At 37.5% G+C, this 25,461-nt stretch overlaps 2 pseudogenes across 1 annotated transcript; both read right to left on the bottom strand.

Moving 5' to 3' along the window:
* Positions 1 to 21,546, bottom strand: part of LOC145966894 (uncharacterized) — a 47,779-nt pseudogene extending 26,233 nt beyond the window's left edge.
* On the bottom strand, positions 9,799 to 11,121 carry LOC145966273 (uncharacterized; annotated as a pseudogene). Its single transcript, XR_014437004.1, has 3 exons — positions 11,068 to 11,121; positions 10,642 to 10,991; positions 9,799 to 10,459 (listed from the first exon to the last, which is right to left on the bottom strand). The product of XR_014437004.1 is annotated as an uncharacterized LOC145966273 (transcript).
* Positions 21,547 to 25,461: the final 3,915 nt, after the last annotated feature.

The raw sequence follows: 25,461 nt of genomic DNA, 5'->3' as shown, positions 1-25,461 counted from the left end.
TATTAAACTTACCGTTTAATTCTTTCGAAATTCCTTGCCAATGTGTTGCAATTACATCTCGAGATCTTTTTGTAATTGGCAACGTGTGATCCCACAGTACGTTTCTTCTTTTTACACTTGTTATTAAAAGTTCCTCAATGTCTCCTGCAATATAAATTTATATAATATTAATCTATTTTTATAATAATTATATTATTTTTATATTTTTATAATAATTCATATATAATATAAATATTTTTATAATTTTAGTAAGATGTGAAATCCAAAAACGTTTTAATGATTTATTTTAAACAAAATTAAAGAAATCGTTTTGCTATTTAGAATGCTCTATAATTATTATATTATTGTTATATTCAATTGCAAGTTTGCGTATATTTATAATGTACTATAATTGTAACAATGTACTATACACCGATGTTACAATGTACTATACACCGTGTTACAATGTACTATACACCGATACAAATTATATTTCATGATTTTATAAAAGAAATCACCACATACCGTACACAGCCCTGGCGAAAATAAGAAACTTTATAAAGCGTTAACAACCGTTGAGTGAGGGTTTTCTGAGAGTTTATATGCTTTTTAAACTTTGTAAGAGCACTTACATAACGCTGTTGGGTTTTGAATGCTTATCAAACGCTGCAGTGTTGCAATTTTTGTTCTACAAACTCTTTATATAATGTTACATGAAAGTTTTGCAATGCTGAGGTAACATTTTTCAGAGTACGTTCAGTAAACGTTGATACATCTTCGTGTACAGAGTTTACTCAGACTTTTCAAACGTTTACGTTTACGCTATAACGTACAAACGTCTTTTAAACGCTGCAATGTTGCAATTTTTGTTCTACAAACTCTTTACTAATCGTTTTTAAACTCTCGATGAACTTCCACAAACGTTCATGTAAACGCCAAACAAACGTCTCATTTTTGCCAGGGAGCTGCAACAGAACGAAGTGACGATGACTCAACTGGCTCGTATATAATGGTTCCATCTTCTATGTCACAATTTTCATTAATTTTTTGAAACAAATATTAAAATGAAAGTTATTATACATAACATTTTTATACATTTCAGTATATTTCTTATACTATATATAAAAATGAAAAATATTATACTATAAATGGATACTATATAATAGGAGATATAATATATGTATATAGCTTCATTTATAGTATATTTTCCATTTCTTCTAACAATAAGATTTACAAATAATTACATTTATAAATAATACTTAAAATATTCTATTCAAGTAATGACAGTTTTGCTTACCAAGTTGTGGACATAGATCACCATTTTCGTCCATATAAATGTACGGATAATTAAGAAAACATGGGTGTTTCCCTAATTCATTTTTATCTGTTATATCTTTACAAGTTATACATTTGCGTGGAATGTCCAACTACAAAAAATTTTATTACATTGTACTTGTGGCATTTCATTTATAATAAATGATGTGATTTGTGTTATTTTTATAAATAAAAAAATATACAGGGTTTTCGAAAAGTCCGGAAACGGTCGAATATCTAAAAAATAAAGCATTTTAGAGAAAAATGTTTCAAATAAAAGTTGTTTGGTTTAAAGAGAGCTATAAAATGGTGGCAATGCTTTGACCTTGAATAGTCATTGGAAGGTCACATGAAGGTCACCTTGAATTTTTCAAATGGAATACCCTATATATTTTTGCACATTCTTGTAGCTCATCTCGGGAGCTTTCCAAAACACTATAATTAAGTTAGTTTTCATTAAGTACTTTCCGAGTTATGAGGCTTGAAATAATTTCTTAATTTTACATAAACCGTAAAATATCTTGTAAAATATTCATTTTTCGATTATCTTACCTTAATACTTTTATGTACAAAATAATGAGAGGAATCAATTGGTATAAAGAAAACACATAATTGTTTCGAAAAAAGAAATGTAATTTGCAATTAACAATTACATTTTTTTTCGAAACAATTATGTGTTTTCTTTACACCAATTGATTCTTCTCATTATTTTGTACGTAAAAGTATTAAGGTAAGATAATCGAAAAATGAATATTTTACAAGATATTTTACGGTTTATGTAAAATTAAGAAATTATTTCAAGCCTTATAACTCGGAAAGTACTTAATGAAAACTAACTTAATTATAGTGTTTTGGAAATTGTACACATGGTATGATAGAACAGCTACATACAATTGTAGGTTAGAACTGTTACGACCGTCGTAAAATGTTCGTTGTAGCCCAACTTTTTTCCGACAATAAATATAGTACTTCTCCAATGGAAGCACCCCACTTATCTCTCGTCACCAACCAATCAGAACGTTCGAAAAGTTCGTCGTACGACATATGTAATATCAGCCTAAAGGGCTATCTACAATGGCAGTAACAAAGTTGCAATGCGGCGTCTACAATGAGATTTTAAAGAGACTTAAGTCTTACGCCTTAAGGGCCCTGGCACACAAAAATACGTAAGCAGTAAAACGTAGTCAGTAAGGAAATCGACCAATCGGAATTCTTACGTTTTCTTACGTTTTAATATGGCTGCCTTACTGCTCAATCATGATTGGTCAATTTGCTTACTGACTACGTTTTATTGCTTACGTTTTTTTGTGTGCCATGGCCTTAAGTCTCCTTAAAATCTCATTGTAGACGACGCTTAAGAGTAGAGAGTGTATTGTTTTAGTGATGTAAGACTGGGAGTAACGAAATGGGCAATTCCCATTTCATACTCCTATCTTACTCCTTATCTTACTGTCAGCCAATGAGTGTTGAGGCGCGAAAATTTAATTGTGTCAATTTGTTGATGTGCTGAGAGTGGTAACTGTTCGTGGTGCTGACAGTATAGGTACATGAACGATTTATTTGCGCGATTCGTGTTTTCATATATTTTTATATGTGACGTTTTGTCATACGCCACAAGAGCGTACCGGCATACCGCACTGGGCGCCTACCACACGACAGCCCGCGCGCGCGATACGCGCACGGTAGCGCGAACAGCTAGGGGATTCCTCCGAGCTGAATTGCAGGCCGGTCGACAGATGGCAATGAGGGCAAACCTTTTCGCGTAAGTGAAGCCCGGCAGCTTCAGTATATAAGGCCGGACGCAGCGACGGAAAATCGAGTCACGACTGAGCAAGGCAAGAGAATACTCGAACCGCAGCTACGCCAAAACTCTTTTGATAGACCCTCAGTGCTCCGTAAAGCGAAGCATTACGCTACGCAATTTTCCTGCCGGGACCTTTTTGGTTCCACAGGATTCACCGCCGGTAGAGCTGAATTCCACGGTCGCTCATCTCGCCCTGATCACCCAGGTTAGTGAGGCAGCCGTGTGAACCAGCGGAGGTACCGGAAAGACGAGTAACCTTCCAGCTAATACCGTGGAAGCTAACGCCGCTGGACCTGGAGCCGCCTATATTTACCAGGTCTACCAGAGATCTCCTTGGCCCGTGGGACATCCGACGCAGATACACTTCTCTGACTGGCCCTTGGAATTGTCCAGGGCTACTATCTCCGTTGCCAGCATCACCGGTTAGAAGGAGAGACCACTGCACGCAAACCCGCTCAGCCAAGGTGCACCGAGGAACACAGACGCAGCCAATCACCGTCGAGCGAGCTGTCCAGTCGGACAGTGACTGGGAGTCACCTTCCGCTTCCGTTGCAGTGCAAACGGAGACACCATTGGTCGACGAGAACAACAGCACCCGCCTCTGGGGTCCTTGCGCGTTACCAAAACGCTTCCACCAATCACCTACCGAGAGCGATTAACATAAAGCACGACCGGCCTAAGGCCATGTACATAACTAGATATTAAGATTGTACATTTTGTAAATACACATCATTAAGATAGTCATCAGTTTATACAACCTGAATCTCTCTCACCTAAGCATCCTCTGCGAGAAAAAATAACGAACACACGTAAACGAACACAACCACATATAAAATGGATAATAACGATTATTATGTGAAAGGCGTTGATGGCTATGAATATGAAGAAAATAAAGAAAATGAAGAAAACATCGAAAATGATACAATAACGTATCAAAAAGAACTTATTGCTATTGTGAAAGCTAACCCTGTATTATGGGACAAAAAACAAAAGGAATATGAAAATGTAAATAAAGAACTTGTCTAGGCCTCTGAGTGAAATATTAAAAAATATTTCTGGTGAGTAAATTTGCATATATTTAATGCATCTATTTAGCGGGAGTTGAGGTTATGGTACTTGTGAGAATGTATAGTTAAAAATATGATTAATGTTTCCTATTTGCATTATGCAGATTCAGATGCTGAGAAGGAATTTTACAAAATTCGACAAAGATATGGAAAGGAGCGGTGTAAAGTAATTATTGAAAGGAAAATCTGGACAAGGAGCCCAGCCTATATATGTTCCTGAATGGGAATTGTATGAATTATGCGATAGTTTCCTGCGTGAAGTTATCATACTTCGGAAGTATGTTGACCATTTAATTAAAATAATATTAAAAAATCAATATTATGTATTTACAATGATTATAATGTGATATTATAAAAGTAATATTTTATGTGTTAAGAACTTCTAGTAACTATGTCAAAAAAGCTATACCTGCATCAAATGAAATAGCCATCTCATCTCCTACCCTATTTAAAGTAGTTGTATCATTACAAAATGTTAAGACGCCTGTATCTCATCGTATTACACCTATACAAATTCCTAGCACTAACTGGACATCATCATATTTCTATGAATCATTATTATCCAGTATGTATTGCATCATATGCTGAATGATTTAACAAATGTGATATATATATATATATATATATATATATATATATGTAACAGTGAAATTTATTTATTTTTAGGTAATGACACGACATCTGAGTCTACCACTTTTGAGTTTCCAGGAATATCACTTCAGGCGTCAGCTCAGCAAACACAAGCACAGTTTTAATGCCAAACACCATCTTCATCTATAACACAAATTGAACCAGTGTCAGCAAGAGAGGAAACTGCACAACAAATCCTGCGAACAATGACTCAAGCTACAGCGAAGACAGTTCCTGTACCTGACAATTTTAATAAGAAGAAAAGGAAAATGAATGATGATCTCACAGACGCATACATTAAACAATCTGAAGGATTAAATAATCTGACTGTGCAAGTTTCACAGGCATTGGTTGCAAAACAAAATCCAGCACCTACTCCTGCAGCAACCCTAGATCCCATCTCAGGAGCAATCTAAGTGGCACTAACAAAAGTAAAGGAGGCAAAGAAATTTCAATGCATGTTAGATATTCTGCATTACATAAATGAAAAATATGTAAAAATTGATGAGTGAGATAGTAGAGATAAGTTTAATGTCATGTATTATTATATATTAGTTTTATTTTCTGAAAATTATTTTTGCAGATTTAGAAATAAAAATTTATGTTTCAGAAATAGAGGTTTATTTATATTGCAGAAATAGATTTATTTATGTTGCAGAAATTGATTTATGTTGCAGAAATTTTAATTTGTTGCAGATTTAAGTGTTATTTTTTAACTTGTTACAAAGAGAAGATATATAAGATTATAAAATTATTAACCCCTTCACTGTCAGGAACCCCTATAGGGGCCAAAAAAATTCGTGCCACTTTTGCTTCATGGCCCCTATAGGGGCATCTTGAAAAAAACATGTTATTACTGTTACGATTTGATTGTCCTTGAGTATTTTAAGGTTTCTGAGGTCGCTGAATTCGAATCTGAAATTAGAATTTCGAACTTCAAAATGGCGGATCAAAATTCAAAATAATTTTGGGTTTGAATAAATATGGGTTTCTTATCGTTTTTGGGGTCGCCGAATTCGAATCTAATATCAGATTTTCCAAATTAAAAATTGCAAATTTAATATGGCGGACCAGAACAAATAGTTGCCATACATAAAAGATGTACACTTTTTTCTTCAATTACTTATAAATCCCGCTATCTGCTGAATCTAGAGTCACGAATTATCAAATCAAGCTGTTTGCACAGAAGTGGAAACGTATACCAGTTTTCAAGAAATAAAAAAAAATAAAAAAACGGAGTCAATAACCGCCACGTCCTCGATTCGTGACTCTGGGTTCGGCAGAGAGCGGGATTTAAAAATAATTGAAGAGAAATATACAACCTTTATGTATGTCAACTATTTGTTCGAACTCTGGTCCGCCATATTGGATTTGCCATTTTCAATTTGGAAAATCTGATATTAGGTTTGGATTTTGCAACCTCAAAAATGATACATATTTTTATTGAAATCCAAAATTATTTTGAATTTTGATCCGCCATATTGGATTCACCATTTTGAATTTTGTAATTTTGGCTTCAGATTCGGATTCGGCGACCTCAATAATATTTATGCAACGTATTCATGCAATTTAAAAAATTTTTTTCTTCAACACACTTTTGGCACGGAAAGTTTCTTTTCGCTGGACTGTGGAGGGGTTAATTATAGGGTGATTTTAGGGTGATTCATTTTAATCTTAACAGGCAAATATTTTGAAAAATATGCGAGATACGAAAAAATGTTTCAAAAGTTATATGGTTTTAAAGGAGACATAAGATGGTGTCATTAATTTGATCTTAAATAGTTACTTGAAGGTTACATGAAGGTCACCCTCAATGTTTTAAATGGAACTGCCTTTTTTATTACATATTCTTGTAGCTTATCTTATGAGCTTTCCAAAACACTATAATTAAGTTAGTTTTCATTAAGTACTTTCCGAGTTATGAGGCTTGAAATCGTTTCTAAATTTTACATAAACCGTAAAATATCTTGTAAAATATTCATTTTTCGATTATCTTACCTTAATACTTTTATGTACAAAATAATGAGAGGAATTAATTTGTGTAAAGAAAACACATAGTTGTTTCGAAAAAAAATATGTAATTTGCAATTAACAATTACATATTTTTTCTTAAAAATAACTATGTGTTTTCTTTATACCAATTGATTCCTCTCATTATTTTGTACATAAAAGTATTAAGGTAAGATAATCGAAAAATGAATATTTTACAAGATATTTTACGGTTTATGTAAAATTTAGAAACGATTTCAAGCCTCATAACTCGGAAAGTACTTAATGAAAACTAACTTAATTATAGTGTTTTGGAAAGCTCATAAGATAAGCTACAAGAATATGTAATAAAAAAGGCAGTTCCATTTAAAAAACTGAGGGTGACCTTCACGTAACCTTCAAGTAACTATTTAAGGTCAAATTAATGACACCATCTTATGTCTCCTTTAAAACCATATAACTTTTGTGTAAAAAATTTTTTCGTATCTCGCATATTTTTCAAAATATTTGCTTGTTAAGATTAAAATAAATCATCCTGTATAATATATTATTATACAGGGCGATCCTGAAAAACGATCCGTCTATAAAATGACATATTCCTGACACCATTCTAAGACAATTTTTCCTTTACCAAAATTTGATTTGAAGCGTAGTTTTTGAATTATGAGCAAAAATAGTTAGTAAATCACGCGTCGGGTACAGAAGGCAGGCAGGAGCGGCGCGGCGTGCCGCGAGCGCGGGCGCAGCTGACCGCCCGACGGGTGATTATCACCGCATGAGTCGCTAACTATTTTATCTTATAACATAAAATTATGCTTTAAATAAAATTTTGGTAAAAAAGAAAATGTCTTAGAATTACGTCAGAAATACGTGTTGCTTAAAATAACGTTATTTTAATAATGAAAAGTTGTTCCGGATCGCCGGCCGTCCGACGTTGCAATCAGCTGATTGCTACACGCGATGTGTGTATGGCGGAGTGTGTGCGTAAGAGAGAGAGAGAAAGAGAGAGAAAGAGGGAGAGAGGGAGGGTAGGAGGGACAGACATTCATACACACGCACGCACTTTTTTTCTCGCTCTCTTTCTCTCTTTTACGCAACACTCATACACTCTCTCATTCAGTCTCTCACTCACACTCTCTCGATCACTCACTCACTCACTCACCTGCTTACTCACTTGCTCATTCACCTTGTAGCAGCGTAGCGAATCTTCATGCTATGTATTGTTGTATCTGCTGCACGGTTATGATTGCTAGAGATGCGCGACACATTGAAATTTTTTCGATTATTAGTCTCACACTCGATTGACACAATACAGATTACGCGATAACGAGTTTACTGTTTATTCACTCACTATTGATTTATCGATACCAAAAATTACTTTCAAAGAAACGCGAATGCAAACAGCACATGACTCGACGCGAAGCGACGGACCGCGGAGACTGCGCGACCACAAGAGTTATGTTGCCAGAAACGCGACACGCGACATCTAACAAACGACTTGCGCGTGGCGCGTGATTGACGCGAGATAAGACGAACGATCGGCTAAAACCTTCGCATTGCGAATGCGGTAGAAAACATGAAACGTATAATGACATACTTAAAAAATTAATTATTTATTAAAAATTATTTATTATAAATAATTAATTTTTTAAGTATGTCATTATACGTTTCATGTTTTCTACCGCATTCGCAATGCGAAGGTTTTAGCCGATCGTTCGTCTTATCTCGCGTCAATCACGCGCCACGCGCAAGTCGTTTGTTAGATGTCGCGTGTCGCGTTTCTGGCAACATAACTCTTGTGGTCGCGCAGTCTCCGCGGTCCGTCGCTTCGCGTCGAGTCATGTGCTGTTTGCATTCGCGTTTCTTTGAAAGTAATTTTTGGTATCGATAAATCAATAGTGAGTGAATAAACAGTAAACTCGTTATCGCGTAATCTGTATTGTGTCAATCGAGTGTGAGACTAATAATCGAAAAAATTTCAATGTGTCGCGCATCTCTAGCAATCATAACCGTGCAGCAGATACAACAATACATAGCATGAAGATTCGCTACGCTGCTACAAGGTGAATGAGCAAGTGAGTAAGCAGGTGAGTGAGTGAGTGAGTGATCGAGAGAGTGTGAGTGAGAGACTGAATGAGAGAGTGTATGAGTGTTGCGTAAAAGAGAGAAAGAGAGCGAGAAAAAAAGTGCGTGCGTGTGTATGAATGTCTGTCCCTCCTACCCTCCCTCTCTCCCTCTTTCTCTCTCTTTCTCTCTCTCTCTTACGCACACACTCCGCCATACACACATCGCGTGTAGCAATCAGCTGATTGCAACGTCGGACGGTCGGCGATCCGGAACAACTTTTCATTATTAAAATAACGTTATTTTAAGCAACACGTATTTCTGACGTAATTCTAAGACATTTTCTTCTTTACCAAAATTTTATTTAAAGCATAATTTTATGTTATAAGATAAAATAGTTAGCGACTCATGCGGTGATAATCACCCGTCGGGCGGTCAGCTGCGCCCGCGCTCGCGGCACACCGCGCCGCTCCTGCCTGCCTTCTGTACCCGACGCGTGATTTACTATTTTTGCTCATAATTCAAAAACTACGCTTCAAATCAAATTTTGGTAAAAGAAAAATTGTCTTAGAATGGTGTCAGGAATATGTCATTTTATAGACGGATCGTTTTTCAGGATCGCCCTGTATATAAAGGAATTATTTTTAAATAAATAAAGGGAATGTAATATTATAAAAAGTGTGCTAGAGTTTATTAATGTAAAAAATTAAAATTATATGCACAGAATATAAATAACATTTAATAAACAGCGCAACCTGTATAACAAACAAATCAGTATTATGTTATTTCTATATATTATCTATCTATATAATGAACAGCGCAACCTGTATAACAAACAAATCAGTCTTATGTTATTTTTATATATTACCTATCTATATATTACTTATATTAATTAATAAAGCTTAATGTGTGAAACATAAATAAAATATTTAGTAAAATAAAGCATCTAAATTAGTGGTTGATAGCAGGTGGATTAATTCGTACAGCTGCGAGAGCAGCTTCATATTGCCAAGGTGCCTGAGATTCTTCAATAGGAAAAACAAAATAATCTCGCAAATAATTTCTTAAACCTTTTGGGACAGCTCCAGCTCGATTTGCTCCTACTCTACCCAAATCCTGAAAATAGGCTGAATGTTGCTGTCTCTAACGTCCTTCTTTTATAATGTAATTTTCTTCGCGATCAACAAAATCCGGTGGACAATAACGTTTGTTATGCACAGGCAATTCTTCCTCACTCATCATTATAAAATTGTAAAGGCATACTCTAGTATTTTAAATAACATCTCAGAATTCTCTATAGACATACAAAGAGCCTTCTGTAGGATTTGCCAACGTGCCGTGAGAATCCCAAAAGTATTTTCAATTGTTCGGCGACAACGAGATAATCTATAATTAAAAATACGCATATCGTTTGTCAATTGACCTCTATTTTTACGTGGATATGGACGCATCAGATACGTAGTTAGAGGAAATGCCTCATCTGCCACAAACATAAATGGAAAAGGTATATTTCTCTCAAGTAGTGGTCTTGGAGTGGGCAGATCAATGGCTCCATTCTGCAAATCCTGTGCAAAATGTGTATTTGCCCATACGCCACCATCGCTGATGGAACCTGTAAATCACATTAATTTATCACGTGAAATAGATATTGGCTGCGTTCCGATATTCACTACCAGTACTGAAATTCTATAGTTTACGTCATGTACACTACAGATTTTCAGTACTAACAATGAATATCGGAATGCAGTCATTGTGTGCAATAGTTTTCAATAGTTACAATTTCTATGAACTTACCATATTGGCCAATATCAATCCAGGTAAACTTATAGTTGGCATCACATTGCAAGCAACATTAAGCTAAAAAATTGCTTGTAATTATAAAAGAAAGATCCTGACTGAGGAGGAGCTTGAATACGCATATGTCTTCCATCTAATGCTCCTAAGCAGTTTGGGAATTGCCATTTCACTATAAATTCCTCACTGATTCTCTCCCAGCCAAAACGATTTATGGGTTTCAATACAATAAGATTCAATGCAAACCATAGTGCTCTGCATGTTTCATTAATGACAGAATGCACCGTAGATTTTCCAAGTCTATATTCCACATGTTTTGACCTGGCACTATCACCTTGAGCAAGGTACCAGTAAGTATATAGTATAAATGACATTACTTTGGTATGAGAAATTAAAACATATCTTTACGTTATTTATTACTCACATTAATGTGACAGAAAGCCGCAATTCTGTTGGAAGTGGTGTACGAATCGTAATCATTGTCTTCTGTCACTGTCTACAGTTTCAGATGGTCTATTCGCTGATTGGTTAATCATTACTCGCATTGTCCCGTCATTGTAGACAGGAGTGAAGTAATTCCATAAAGCTTACTCTTTACTCTATACTGCTTACTGCCATTGTAGACTGCCCTTAAGATCTGTAACACGTCCACGGCCAGATTATATAAAACGCATTTTATAAATCGCAGCTTCCGCCGATTATTCCACACGACAGATACTTCGCGCCGGGATCCCGTAGATCCTCGGCCCGCGGCAAGCGTATCGATACACATATACACACACACGCTCACTCGTTCGCGTTCACATACGCGCGTACACTTACACACACATACACACGCATACTCACACGTGTTCACATACATATGTACACACACACGCATATTCATACTTTTGTACACCACACACAGAGATTCAATAAACATATTTAACACACATACACACAGTTTCTTCTTACATCCGCCATCTGAATCCGACGGCTATCCGCACCCAGAGATTCCGCGGTACGCGAAACCGCACGTTACAAGTAGTTCTTTGACTGTTGTAGAATTTTGCGTTACGGGATTGGAATTGTGGTTTGCTGGTGTGGATTCCCAGGCTGCTTGATGTATACAATCATTGAATATCTGGACTGCTGTGGTTATGTCCTCATCATTTTTCATCAGAGTAATATTTGCATTTAAAGAGTCCTCTATTTTTTCACGGAAGAGAGTCCAGTTTGTTTTATAGTTGTGCAGTTTGCATTTGGCTGTTTTTCCTTGCACATAGGAACTCATAGTTACAAGTATTGGAGAGTGGTCGGATGACAAATTCAAAGCACCATTCGCAGTGGAAGTAACTCCTTGAAATTTCCCTTATGATGCAAAAGTCAATCAAATCGGGTATTTTTTGCATATCCGTAGGCCAATATGTCGGTTGTCCTGTTGATATTGCATGCAAGCTTAAAAAGTCCATTGCTTGCAATAATTGACGTCCTTTGGGTGTTATCAGTCTTGAGCCCTATTAATGATGTTTCGCGTTATAGTCACCGTCGGCTATAAATCGATTTCCCAGTGCATTGAAAAAGTGCAAGAATTTATCTTCTGTAATTTTGTGTTTCGGGGGGCAATAAACTACCGCTACTGTAACCTGAACTGTACTGTTGGACCTGAACGATCTTTTATAACTATGGTAGTAGCCTGAATGTGTTTTTCGCCATAGGAGTTACCCACATAATGTTTGATATTAGCATTCACAATAATTGCCGTTCCCTCATGAGCTTTACCGTCTGGGTGTCTTGTCTGGTAACATTTGTAATTCGGCGTAGAAAAGTAATTTTTTGTGTAAAATACGTTTCCGATAATAATATTATATCAATTTTTTGTGTTGTTATGAAGGTTTTTAATTCGAGGGTGTGTTGGAAAAGCCCGTTTGCATTCCAGATAGCTACTTTTAATGTATTGAATGTGACGACAATTTGTCTAGGTTTGACATGATATTCAGTTGTATTAGAAACTCCTTAAAGACTTCTGTTAGGTGTTTCGCGTTGCTTACGTGTGCTGATTCGTTCTTGTTTGCATCATTTATTGGTGTCATAATTTTATTTCTGTAGCCTTCCTGAGTTTTGGAAGCTTGAGCGTAGGTAACACCCGACCGTGTAAATGAATAGGTTATATTTTCTGTTTGGTGTGCCTTTCGTTTTCTTGCCTGTCGCTAGAGTTTGTAGGTTTTTTGGTCTTAATTTTGGATATTTAGCGCATTGTAGCTCTTTGTACACTGAGCACCCTTTATAGTTTGCCGGGTGGTTCCTAAGACATAATACGCATTTTACTTGATCTGATCTTTCTTTTCTCTTGCAGTCAGCAAAGTGACGATACCCTGCGCATTTTATGCATTTTTTTGTGACTCAGGGGAAATGCTTTATGCATACCCTCGCTCTCGGGGGAGAGGCGAGGGTTATGTGGGACTCCCGGCTGTGCCAAGTGTTGGCAATAGCCGGTCTACACTAAAACCCCTGAGGTGGCCTTCCTCGCGCATTGGAGGAGCAGGCGGGAACTCGGGACTCGCTGTTGCAATACTTCGAGCTCTCGACTGTGGGTCCCCTCCGCGCTTGGGACCCGACGACTTGGTTTTTGTGCTTGCCGCCGGGTCTCTTTCCCGGGGAGGGCGATGCTGCCCTCCCCTTCTTCCACTTTGTGGGCAAACGGAGCCACACCGTTCGCCCACCTTCCCCGGATACCTACTTTGGCCACTGACAGCCCCCGCTCACAGTGACCGGGTACCCGAGGGAGGGCTGCAGCCACCGCCTTGGCGGCTGGTGCGGGCTGACTCCTGACGGGAGGAGGCGGGCCTCCCCCATGTAAGTAGTGCTTACTAGGGGAGTAAACCTTCCCCCGGCTGAACACTCACAACGAATGCGGCATGCCGCACGTGCGAAGAGGGGCCGTGACCCCTCTTCCTTTACGTGGTCGCGCCGCGGCGACCGTGAGGAGGGAGGCAAATCTCTCCTCCTCGCCATCCCGTTTGGGTGTTTGAAGGGGGGGATAAGTGGGGGGAGCATTAGTTAGAGGTTGGTCCTCCGACCTCTCGCTCCCCTCCTTAATGTCACCTTCCTCTTTGTGAGGAAGGCGACGGCGACGACGTTCCCCCCTTGGTCTGACCCGAGGCCGTAGCCTCGCGAATGGAGGAAAAGTGGTGGTTGACGATCTCGCGGTCGTCCCACTCGCATCCTCCTCCTCCTCCTCTTGCTCCTCCCCGCTCTCCTCACTGCTGCTGGTGGCGACTGCCGCAGCAGCCGCAGCCGCCGCCGCCTCCTTCTGCAGCATTACTTGCTCGCAAAAGGAGGCGACTGCCTTCCATGTACTCTCGCTGCCCACCATCCTAGACACAAGGACTGGCAGCGAGAGATCTCCACCGACGGCGGCGGTGAGCTCACGGCGCAGCATTTCCCACGCCTGGCATTCCGCCAGGGTGTACTGCGCCATATCTCGAGCTGCACCGCAATGGTGGCACGACGTGGTGCTTTCCTTCTTGATCCGACACAGGTACTCATCAAAGCAACCATGCCCGGTGAGCACCTGCATCAGACGGAAAGTGACCTCCCCGTGAGCCCTGTCTAGCCACTCGCCAAGACAGGGCCGGATGGCCCCGACGGTCCACCGACCCATAGTACGTGGGTCGGAGAGGTGGGCATTCCACCTCTTGCATCTCGCTTTATGGTAACAATATGATTTGGTGTGGCCATAGCAGTTCTCACATTGCGGTATGTCTCTTCTTGGATGAGGGGGTTCAATTATGATACGGCAGTGTAATAGGTTTTTAACTTCGTAAATTGATTTATTGTTTATATTTGGTTTTAGGTCTACCGTAAAGATTGGTAGAGGATTTTTAGTTCCTCTGTTTTATGTTCCATATATTTACTGCCATATGACTTAGTTCTTCTAGTGTGTGCTTGATATTTTCTGTATTAGTTGAGTCTGTATTAGTGTATATTTTTTATGACCACTGTAAAACTTCTTTCCTGTTTGGATCTATAAGTGTGGAACTCCGTTCCTCTTGATTGTAATAGTTTAATTATATTTGTGTATTCAATGTCAGTTTTGAGTTGTATTTTTACCTGATCGTTGCTTAATACTTTTAGGTCATAATCATTCTCAGCTATATCCTTTAATAACTGTGTTAATAGTTGAATATTGCTGACACCATCAACGAATATTGGTGGGAGTTTATATAGTTTCTCTTGTACTGGTGAGTCTGCAATTTCGTTACTAGTATTGTCGAGACTTTCAAATCTATTTTTTGTGAGCATTGGCGCTGCAAGCCAATATTCATTTATTTTTAATTGTTTACTGATTCTATTTTGATTGTGATCATTAGGACTGTTTCTTAGTCTTTTTTGTTTACTTTTCTTTACTTATCCAGTTAGTATGCGTTAGATGCGTTATCACTTAAGGAATGAGATCTTGGTCTGTTTAAGATGGTGTTGATTCTTGAATACTGTTGTGTTTGAATAGCTTTATGTTGACATTTCCATTTCCAACTTCTCCCATATTTGCGGATACTCATCCTCGCCAGTTACCTCGTTTCGCAGATCCGATGTTTATTGTTGATTGAAGCAATGATTGATCCTCCCCAGAATCCGTAGGGTCTGCCTCCTTAGAGGGTGGATTTCCAATTTGTTTGGGCTGCCACCTGGGGTAGTATATCCAATAATCGTTTTATTCATTGCTTTATTGCTGTTGGTCCACAAGAGGTATTTAATTTCTCTCTTACCCTTCGAGCCCATAGGGCCCGATGGGCTCTCCCCCATCCGTCACCCGGGGGACGCGCCCTCTAGCGGTTGCAGCTCCGCCGAGGGATGAAATTAAAAATAAAAGTTTCAATTTTTATTTTATATTCATTTTTTTTATTTTAATTTTTATTTTATATGTTTACATTTTCGTGAATTACGAATGGGGAGAGGAAGCGAAGAAACCGATTGTAAGAGACTTCGGAACTCTTTAATGATAGGTCATCTCGTTCGCTCTCTACTCATGGTTTTGCTTTCTCCGTTACACTTGACAATCGTGATAGACAGCTCGGAAAGATAAGCGAACCCAAGAATCGAGAGTGAGCAAAACAGTAACAAGAACGAGCGATAGATTTAAGAAGAAATATGTAATTGTTAATTGCAAATTACATATTTTTTCTTCGAAACAATTATGTGTTTTCTTTACACCAATTGATTCCTCTCATTATTTTGTATATAAAATTATTAAGGTAAGATAATCGAAAAATGAATATTTTACTAGATATTTTATGGTTTATGTAGAATTAAGAAATTATTTCAAGCCTCATAACTCGAAAAGTACTCAACGAAAAAATATTTTATTTTAGTGTTTTGGAAAGCTCTCGAGATAAGCTATAAGAATATGTAATGAAAAATAGGGGGTTCCATTTAAGAAATTTAAGATGACCTTTACGTGACCTTGATAACGCTATTCAAGGACATACCAATATTACTATGTAATGCGTTGCTCGAAACTCTTCAACTTTTGTCTGAAATATTTTTGTCTGCCGTTCTCGGTTTTCGAGATATTTGGCTGGAACGAGTGGTCTGATACACCCTATATATATATACAGGGTGAGTTTTAATGGTTGTGTCAATCTTTTTATCATGCGGGAGATTACCGATCGCAATTTTAATAAATTGATCGATACATAGATGTCAGTTAATTGGATCGACTGTATCGAAGGCCAAAATATAATGTGTACAATTAAAGCAAGTTAAAAGCTGAAATTATGTAGTGTGGATTTATTATTATTATTAAAGCTACGCATTTATTATTATTATTATTATTTATTATTATTATTATTATTATTGTTATTATTATTATTATTATTATTAAAGCTACATATACATATTTAATATATTAAAGCAGTAAGAATATATTTAAAAATTCAGTTCAAATTTAACACTTTAACGTTTTATGTAAAACTTTATTTCAAATTCCGCATTTATTTTTTATGATAAAAATTTTTATTATTGTTATACGCTAAAGGTATGTAGTATTTCTGCCTTTTTGAAAAAAATTACGCAATTGTTCCACAAGAAATACATTCTTATGAAACAATTGCGTAATTTTATTTTAAGAAGGAAGAAAATTTTTTGCTGCATATTTTTAGCATATAAAACAATAAAAATTTATCCTAAAAATATATACGGAATTTGAAATAAAGTTTTACATAAAACGTTAAAGTGTTAAATTTGAATTGAATTTTTAAATATGTATTTCTTCCGTTTTAATATATCGAATATGTATAATAATAAATCCCTAATTTGATCACAGTAAAATAATAATAATAATAATAATAAATATAATAACATATATATTTAATAATAATAATAATAATAATAATAATAATAATAAATGCGTAGCTTTAATAATAATAATAAATCCACACTACATAATTTCAGCTTTTAACTTGCTTTAATTGTACACATTATATTTCGGCCTTCGATACGGTCGATTCAATTAACTGACATCTATGTATCAATCAATTTATTAAAATTGCGATCGGTAATCTCCCATATGATAACAAGATTGACATAACCATTAAAACTCACCCTGTATATATATGTGTGTGTGTGTGTGTGTGTGTGTGTGTTTGTATAATTGTGTGCGTGTGCGTGCGTGCGTATATATATGTGAATGTATGGATAAAGAAAAAGGTGAAAAGAAATCTAATTTATCAAATGTTGAATGCTAAGTTGAAAAATAAGGTTTATGAAACAAAGTTTCGTAATTTGGAACTTGGGCTCGAATAACAAATGAAGCTGCATTTATCACGCCTGCTCAAATAGGAAATACATTGAATAACTTCTACGAAAGATTAGCCCACTATATAACTGCCGAAGGACGTCAATTCGAACATTAGATAAATTAGATTTCTCACCTTTTTCTTTATCCATACATTCGCACATACATACGCACGCACGCACGCACGCACACACACATACACACACGAGGTGTAAATCCGACCGTGCAACCTCCACATGGTATACCTTGGGTAATGCTAATGCCGACGGTACTGTAACTTTGAAGCCTCATAACTCGGAAAGTACTTAATGAAAACTAACTTAATTATAGTGTTTTGGAAAGCTCTCGAAATAAGCTACAAGAATATGTAATAAAAAATAGGTGGTTCTATTTAAGAAATTGAAGGTGATCTTGACGTAACCTTAACAACACTCTTCAAGATCATAGTAATATTACTGTGTAATGCGTTACTTAAAACCCTATAGCTTTTGTCTGAAACATTTTCCCACAGGACCACTATTTTCGGAGATAATTGACCGTTTCCAGACTTTTAAACCACCCTGTATATATATTATGACGTTGCCGTCCCGACGCGCGTCCATCTGTCCCGAAAATCTTAACCAGGCGCGAGCCAAGCGGTCAGGCCAGATAAGATTGCGAGAGCCGTATCTAGATCTCCGGAGAGACGAGCGATTATTATTATTTCGCGTTCTTAATTGTTATTTTTTTATGTTATATTAATTTTGTTATTGGGCAACCCGTCGGATCGATCGAGAAGAAGACGAGGAGCAATCCTTTGACAATCAAATTAGCACCTCAACTCCAGCATTAATTTCCAATGTTGCGATAACGCCCGAGGATCTCTGAGTCGGGACAGCGCCGGACCACGGATGGCATTCACCCCGGCAAAGGGAAGAAGAACATCCCTCAAAACGGCTGTAAAGATCAGGATTACAAAGGGGCCAAGTCGCCGCTATCCTGAGAGAACGGCGGCGAAAGATCGGTTGGAGAAGACCGTCGATAAAGGGCCACAAATTTAGCAGATTTAAATTATCGGGGCCATTACGACCCCCGATACGGCGTTGTCGCGGGGCGCCGCGAAATCCTTCGTATAACGGTGCGATTGGCCGCGCATCCGTGCACCCCTGCGCGCAGGATTGACGCTGTTATCGACCCTGGATCGCAAGATCCAGGCAGACACTCTGGTGCGGGCGCTCGTGCAATCTATTTCGTTGTCGTATCAGCTGGTGTCGTTTTCGTATGCTATCGCCTAGGAACGGAGCTGAGGAGCATCCCTTTGGAAAAGGAGCGAGCGAGGTTGAGGTTGCCCATCTTTATTTTGTAAGCCACGTACACGATTCCGTCCGTTACCCGACCGTTCTGTCGCCGTCGCCATTTTCATGTTTCGCTTTCGCGAGGGCTTTGCCCTGAGATTTCAATTTTGGTGAGTTTCGGACGACCGGAGACAAGCGACCGAGGCATCGAGGACGATCGTGACGTCGGCATAAATTGATAGGGAACCGTTCGTCTCTCTGTGATTCGGGATATTGCGAAACGCGTAGTAACCGGCTCTCGTATATCGACCACATGCGCGGTAAATCGCGAGGAATGCGTGCTGTCATAAAGAGTTGTCGAAACCGCGTAAGACATCCCCGCAATCGATCTGCGATTTTCGTGTGGTAATTAGCGTGTGTGTGTGAGTTTCGTGAGTTTGCGTGTGTATCTTTCCGCGCTTATTACGTTGATCTGTGCTTACTTCGTGACATTTGTCGGGTGTGTGAATGTGTCGCGGTGCGTAATAGATTACGACAAATTTCGAGCCTGCCGAAATTCGAAAGATTCGCGTATATTAGGAACGTTATATCGAAAATATCTAGTAAGAGCGGCATAAGCGGCGTCCGACGACTATCGATTATCAATCGCATTGACTGTGCTCGTTGCAAGCGAGCCCTCTCGTCTTAGCAAATTAATTACTTATTCTCGCTAGATTATTAAGCATTCCTCAACCCGTTGCTGTTGATTTGAGTGTCGCCATCGAAAATCAGAGCGAGTAAATTAGAGCGAGAATTTGTCTGTGGTATTAGTGTTACGTTTTTCGATGCCGTTCGGCCTTGCAGAGTCTGGCCATAAAAACGGGCTAGAAGAAATACAAGGAATGTCTTAGCGTTTTCTTAGATTTTCGGTTTCGCGTGAATATTCGATCCGTCTGATTTACGTTTGGCGAATTTCGACAGATTATCGTATGATTATGATCACCGCTGTCCACTTATTATTTGTTATATTTCATTGATTCTCTAATTTATGTTACTATTATTTTTCTTTAATTTGTTATTTTATTCTATTTTCTTTATAAATAAATTTGTTATATTTTTTTATGCTGTCCGCGTAATTTATTTGACTGTTAACTTTTTGTGATCCTTAAATTTTGTCGTGCTTTTCGAATTTGTGAATCTCCTTGAAGTCTCGTATAAAATAATTATAACATCCTTTTCCATAGACCTGCCCCTCTACCGTTAGGTGAGCTAGTCGGTCCGTGGCGAATAAGGCTAGCGTTTGTCACGTTATTTTGGCGTTTAGCGAACTGAAAAACCGTATCTGGTGCCCAATTTCGATTTTTCGATACGGCCTTCGTTTCGCCGCGACTCGCGCAGAACACCCTCCATCCCTGTTCCTCCGAGCGCGAGTACTCTCTATTTGTCGTGTTTTTGACGACGTTTCGCTCCCTCTCACCTCCTCTCTAACACCCGAGGAGGATAAAAAAATTAACGTTGCAATATATTGTGTATATATATTGTATAACTTACACAGAATATTTTCTACGTAACACGTTGTAACGCTGTTTTCGCGCTTGTTACGCGTACGATTGTTATGGCGCCGCACGACAGCGAGTATCTATGACGCGAATACGAGAATGAAAATGCAAGAGTGTAATGGTTTAGTGTGCGCGTACATGTATAGTATAGTACTAATAGTATACTGATGTATACTATTACACGCAAGATGGAAGGGAAGGATGGTACGAGATTGTCTCTCCTTGTCACACAAACCGTCGTGATAGCGCCGTCTGTCGCGATATCACGCAGTTAATCTACTGCTCTGTTTTACTCCTGAACCTCGATCTCCCACACACACACACACATATAAATGGAAATTTTAAACACCTAAATATTTTTTACTAGGCTTCTAAACTCATTTCTGAAAATTCATTTATATTCTTTCATGCAATCTCGAAGAGGAAGCTATCTTATTTTATGGATATAAACTGCACAATTTTTATATTAAGCAAGTATTGTTACGACTTAACACTAAAAGCCGATAAAGAAACTGTAATTTTTCAATTTTCTTTTGTTTTTAACATACAACCGGGAGGTTTCTTTTTAATTTCTATGTATACTTTAATCGTGGAGAAACGTTTATTATTCTGTGTAATCAACAAAAAGATTTCGGTGCCCAAAATGATAATCGGTTTAGTCGATAAAACAGGAGAGTCCGGCATCTTCTTAATACTATTGTTGCGTCTGCGCAATATCTATCGATCGCGCGCGACACAAGGATCGGCACCCGCGTACTCGCTCGCGCTCACGCTCGCGCACTCGTAAATAAGAACTCGTATTTATAAAAGAACACAAGAACTTTAATAAACACAGGGAAACACAGAATATAACAAGATTTCACACGGAAATACAACACCGAATGTAAAACGCGTCCGCGCAGCTTGACAGCTGGGAAACGACTCATTGTCAGCTGACTCTTGTTGTTTATAAACAATCTTCTTGTCAACGGGATCCGGACAACGGCAGGGCCGTAACGACACGGGCGCGCGCGTAACACTATTATCAATCTTTGTTCTGCAGGAAATGCTCGATAACTATTCTTTTTTAAATAAGGTTCCGTTAATTGACGTAACTTGTTAAATAATGATAAATTCATTCTTGTATAGCGAAAAAACATTTTCATTTTTTAAATCTTGAAAAAGTGTTTCATAATCTCCATATTTATGCCTTATTGATTTATAGGTCGCATATATCACCTTCTTTTATACCATCTCATATGTAGTTTCTTTCGTTTTAATAATTTATATGAAAGCATCCAATATAAAACAAGCAGTAAAAATTGCTTATTTCTTTGCATCATTTACACTTGAAATTTGAATTGTTTTCTGTAAAATAAATTAGATTGAATATTATATAAATTTAATAATTAGCAAGATTTTTAAACATAATATTATATTAAATCAAATAATAAAATAAATGATTAAGATAGGCATGGAGAGCTGAAGATCATTATTAGTAACGAGTTGTACAGATTAAAAAGACCAGTAGAAAACATTAATAGTTAAAACTTCAATTTAATAAAACAATGATGTTTAGACAATTTAAAAGCGGACGTTTCGACTTGTATTTAAGTCATCTTCAGCGCATATTATTCTCGGAAAGTATACAAATGTTGTACGCAATGAACATGTATATAAATTTATAAATCGCAGTAAAACGGCAGGGAGATCATCTTACGGTTAGACCCATGGAGGAAACGGACACTACAAATTTAGGTTAATAAGCCCAAGTTTGTGTGGTTCTAATGGACGTTTGTCAACCACCAGATCATTAGCCGGACTAAAATTAAGTGCACTCGTATACAGTTGATTCAAGAAATTACATTAACATGAGACAATAACCGGTGAACAGAATTAAAATTAAAAATAATAAAATTAAATTAAATAAATACAAATTAAGAAATTGTTGCACTTATCAGTGATTTACATCAAATTAACAATGTAAAGTTTAATGAGTAAAGAGTAACTTACAATATCATGATGAATATGGATAATTTATATGTCATTGGAAAACTTTATGAACTATATACGAATACCAATCTAATAATCCCTTAAAAGCTATATGTTACTTCCTTCATCGAAGGTACAAATATAAATGATAAATAAACGATCATTATACTGGTATAAATTTTTTTCACATAAATTTTTTAATCACGATTTTAAATGGGATGACGTGAAGATTTTAGACAGAGAAACCTTTTATTACAAAAGGTTAATTTCTAAAATGATTTATATTAAACGACAACGTAACGGCTTAAATTCACAAACAGACACAGAATGCTTTCCTGACATATACAATGAAATAATAAACAAACTTCCTGATGCTTAAGGTCATACACAGAAAAATTTATTATTGTTATTGTCTCATGTTATTGTCTCATGTTAATGTAATTTCTTGAATCAACTGTATACGAGTGCACTTAATTTTAGTCCGGCTAATGATCTGGTGGTTGACAAACGTCCATTAGAACCACACAAACTTGGGCTTATTAACCTAAATTTGTAGTGTCCGTTTCCTCCATGGGTCTAACCGTAAGATGATCTCCCTGCCGTTTTACTGCGATTTATAAATTTATATACATGTTCATTGCGTACAACATTTGTATACTTTCCGAGAATAATATGCGCTGAAGATGACTTAAATACAAGTCGAAACGTCCGCTTTTAAATTGTCTAAACATCATTGTTTTATTAAATTGAAGTTTTAACTATTAATGTTTTCTACTGGTCTTTTTAATCTGTACAACTCGTTACTAATAATGATCTTCAGCTCTCCATGCCTATCTTAATCATTTATTTTATTAATTTAAGAGAGCTTTATTACTAATTTAATTTTAATACGCTAGGCTGAAAATATGCGTTACTGCAATAACTTTTTTAGTTACATTAAATTACATTATGGTCTTAAACCCTTCAAATTGCTTAAATTTTGGATTAAAATTCGCAGAGATATTATTGTAAATAAGCAAAGGATTAGATTTCTACGTAACTGCCAACATCATCATGTTCTCCCATCACATATCGAAAACATACTAGGTAAAGTTGATTTGAACTTGAAAAATTGTAATTCTGTGTATGACTTTAAAAAGATTAGGAAGGAGTTCTTAAAAAAGATATTAAAAATTGAAATTAGTGACTCATACAGGGCGATCCTGAAAAACATTATGTCTTTAAAATGACGTATTCCTGACACCATTCTAAGACAATTTTTCCTTTACCAAAATTTGATTTGAAGCGTAGTTTTTGAATTATGAGCAAAAATAGTTAGTAAATCACGCGTCGGGTACAGAAGGCAGGCAGGAGCGGCGCGGCGTGCCGCGAGCGCGGGCGCAGCTGACCGCCCGACGGGTGATTATCACCGCATGAGTCGCTAACTATTTTATCTTATAACATAAAATTATGCTTTAAATAAAATTTTGGTAAAGAAGAAAATGTCTTAGAATTACGTCAGAAATACGTGTTCCTTAAAATAACGTTATTTTAATAATGAAAAGTTGTTCCGGATCGCCGGCCGTCCGACGTTGCAATCAGCTGATTGCTACACGCGATGTGTGTATGGCGGAGTGTGTGCGTAAGAGAGAGAGAGAAAGAGAGAGAGAGAGAGGGAGGGTAGGAGGGACAGACATTCATACACACGCACGCACTTTTTTCTCGCTCTCTTTCTCTCTTTTACGCAACACTCATACACTCTCTCATTCAGTCTCTCACTCACCCTCTCTCGGTCACTCACTCACTCACTCACCTGCTTACTCACTTGCTCACTCACCTTGTAGCAGCGTAGCGAATCTTCATGCTATGTATTGTTGTTATCTGCTGCACGGTTATGATTGCTAGAGATGCGCGACACATCGAAATTTTTTCGATTATTAATCTCACACTCGATTGACACAATACAGATTACACGATAACGAGTTTACTGTTTATTCACTCACTATTGATTTATCGATACCAAAAATTACTTTCAAAGAAACGCGAATGCAAACAACACATGACTCGACGCGAAGCGACGGACCGCGGAGACTGCGCGACCACAAGAGTTATGTTGCCAGAAACGCGACACGCGATATGTAACAAACGACTTGCGCGTGGCGCGTGAGTGACGCGAGATAAGACGAACGATCGGCTAAAACCTTCGCATTGCGAATGCGGTAGAAAACATGAAACGTATAATGACATACTTAAAAAATTAATTATTTATTATAAATAATAACTATTTCTAATTATAATAAATAATTATTATTTATTATTTTTAATAATTATTTAATAAATAATAATTATTTATTATAATTAGAAATAGTTATTATTTATAATAAATAATTAATTTTTTAAGTATGTCATTATACGTTTCATGTTTTCTACCGCATTCGCAATGCGAAGGTTTTAGCCGATCGTTCGTCTTATCTCGCGTCAATCACGCGCCACGCGCAAGTCGTTTGTTAGATGTCGCGTGTCGCGTTTCTGGCAACATAACTCTTGTGGTCGCGCAGTCTCCGCGGTCCGTCGCTTCGCGTCGAGTCATGTGTTGTTTGCATTCGCGTTTCTTTGAAAGTAATTTTTGGTATCGATAAATCAATAGTGAGTGAATAAACAGTAAACTCGTTATCGTGTAATCTGTATTGTGTCAATCGAGTGTGAGATTAATAATCGAAAAAATTTCGATGTGTCGCGCATCTCTAGCAATCATAACCGTGCAGCAGATAACAACAATACATAGCATGAAGATTCGCTACGCTGCTACAAGGTGAGTGAGCAAGTGAGTAAGCAGGTGAGTGAGTGAGTGAGTGACCGAGAGAGTGTGAGTGAGAGACTGAATGAGAGAGTGTATGAGTGTTGCGTAAAAGAGAGAAAGAGAGCGAGAAAAAAGTGCGTGCGTGTGTATGAATGTCTGTCCCTCCTACCCTCCCTCTCTCTCTCTCTTTCTCTCTCTCTCTTACGCACACACTCCGCCATACACACATCGCGTGTAGCAATCAGCTGATTGCAACGTCGGACGGCCGGCGATCCGGAACAACTTTTCATTATTAAAATAACGTTATTAAGGAACACGTATTTCTGACGTAATTCTAAGACATTTTCTTCTTTACCAAAATTTTATTTAAAGCATAATTTTATGTTATAAGATAAAATAGTTAGCGACTCATGCGGTGATAATCACCCGTCGGGCGGTCAGCTGCGCCCGCGCTCGCGGCACGCCGCGCCGCTCCTGCCTCCC

The sequence above is a fragment of the Camponotus vicinus genome, unplaced genomic scaffold (genome assembly GCF_025532165.1).
Source record: "Camponotus vicinus isolate PSW18456_S1 unplaced genomic scaffold, iyCamVici1.0 SCAF_2, whole genome shotgun sequence".
In the NCBI taxonomy this organism is placed as follows: Eukaryota; Metazoa; Arthropoda; class Insecta; order Hymenoptera; family Formicidae; genus Camponotus; species Camponotus vicinus.
This window is presented reverse-complemented; position numbering and strand designations above follow the sequence as displayed.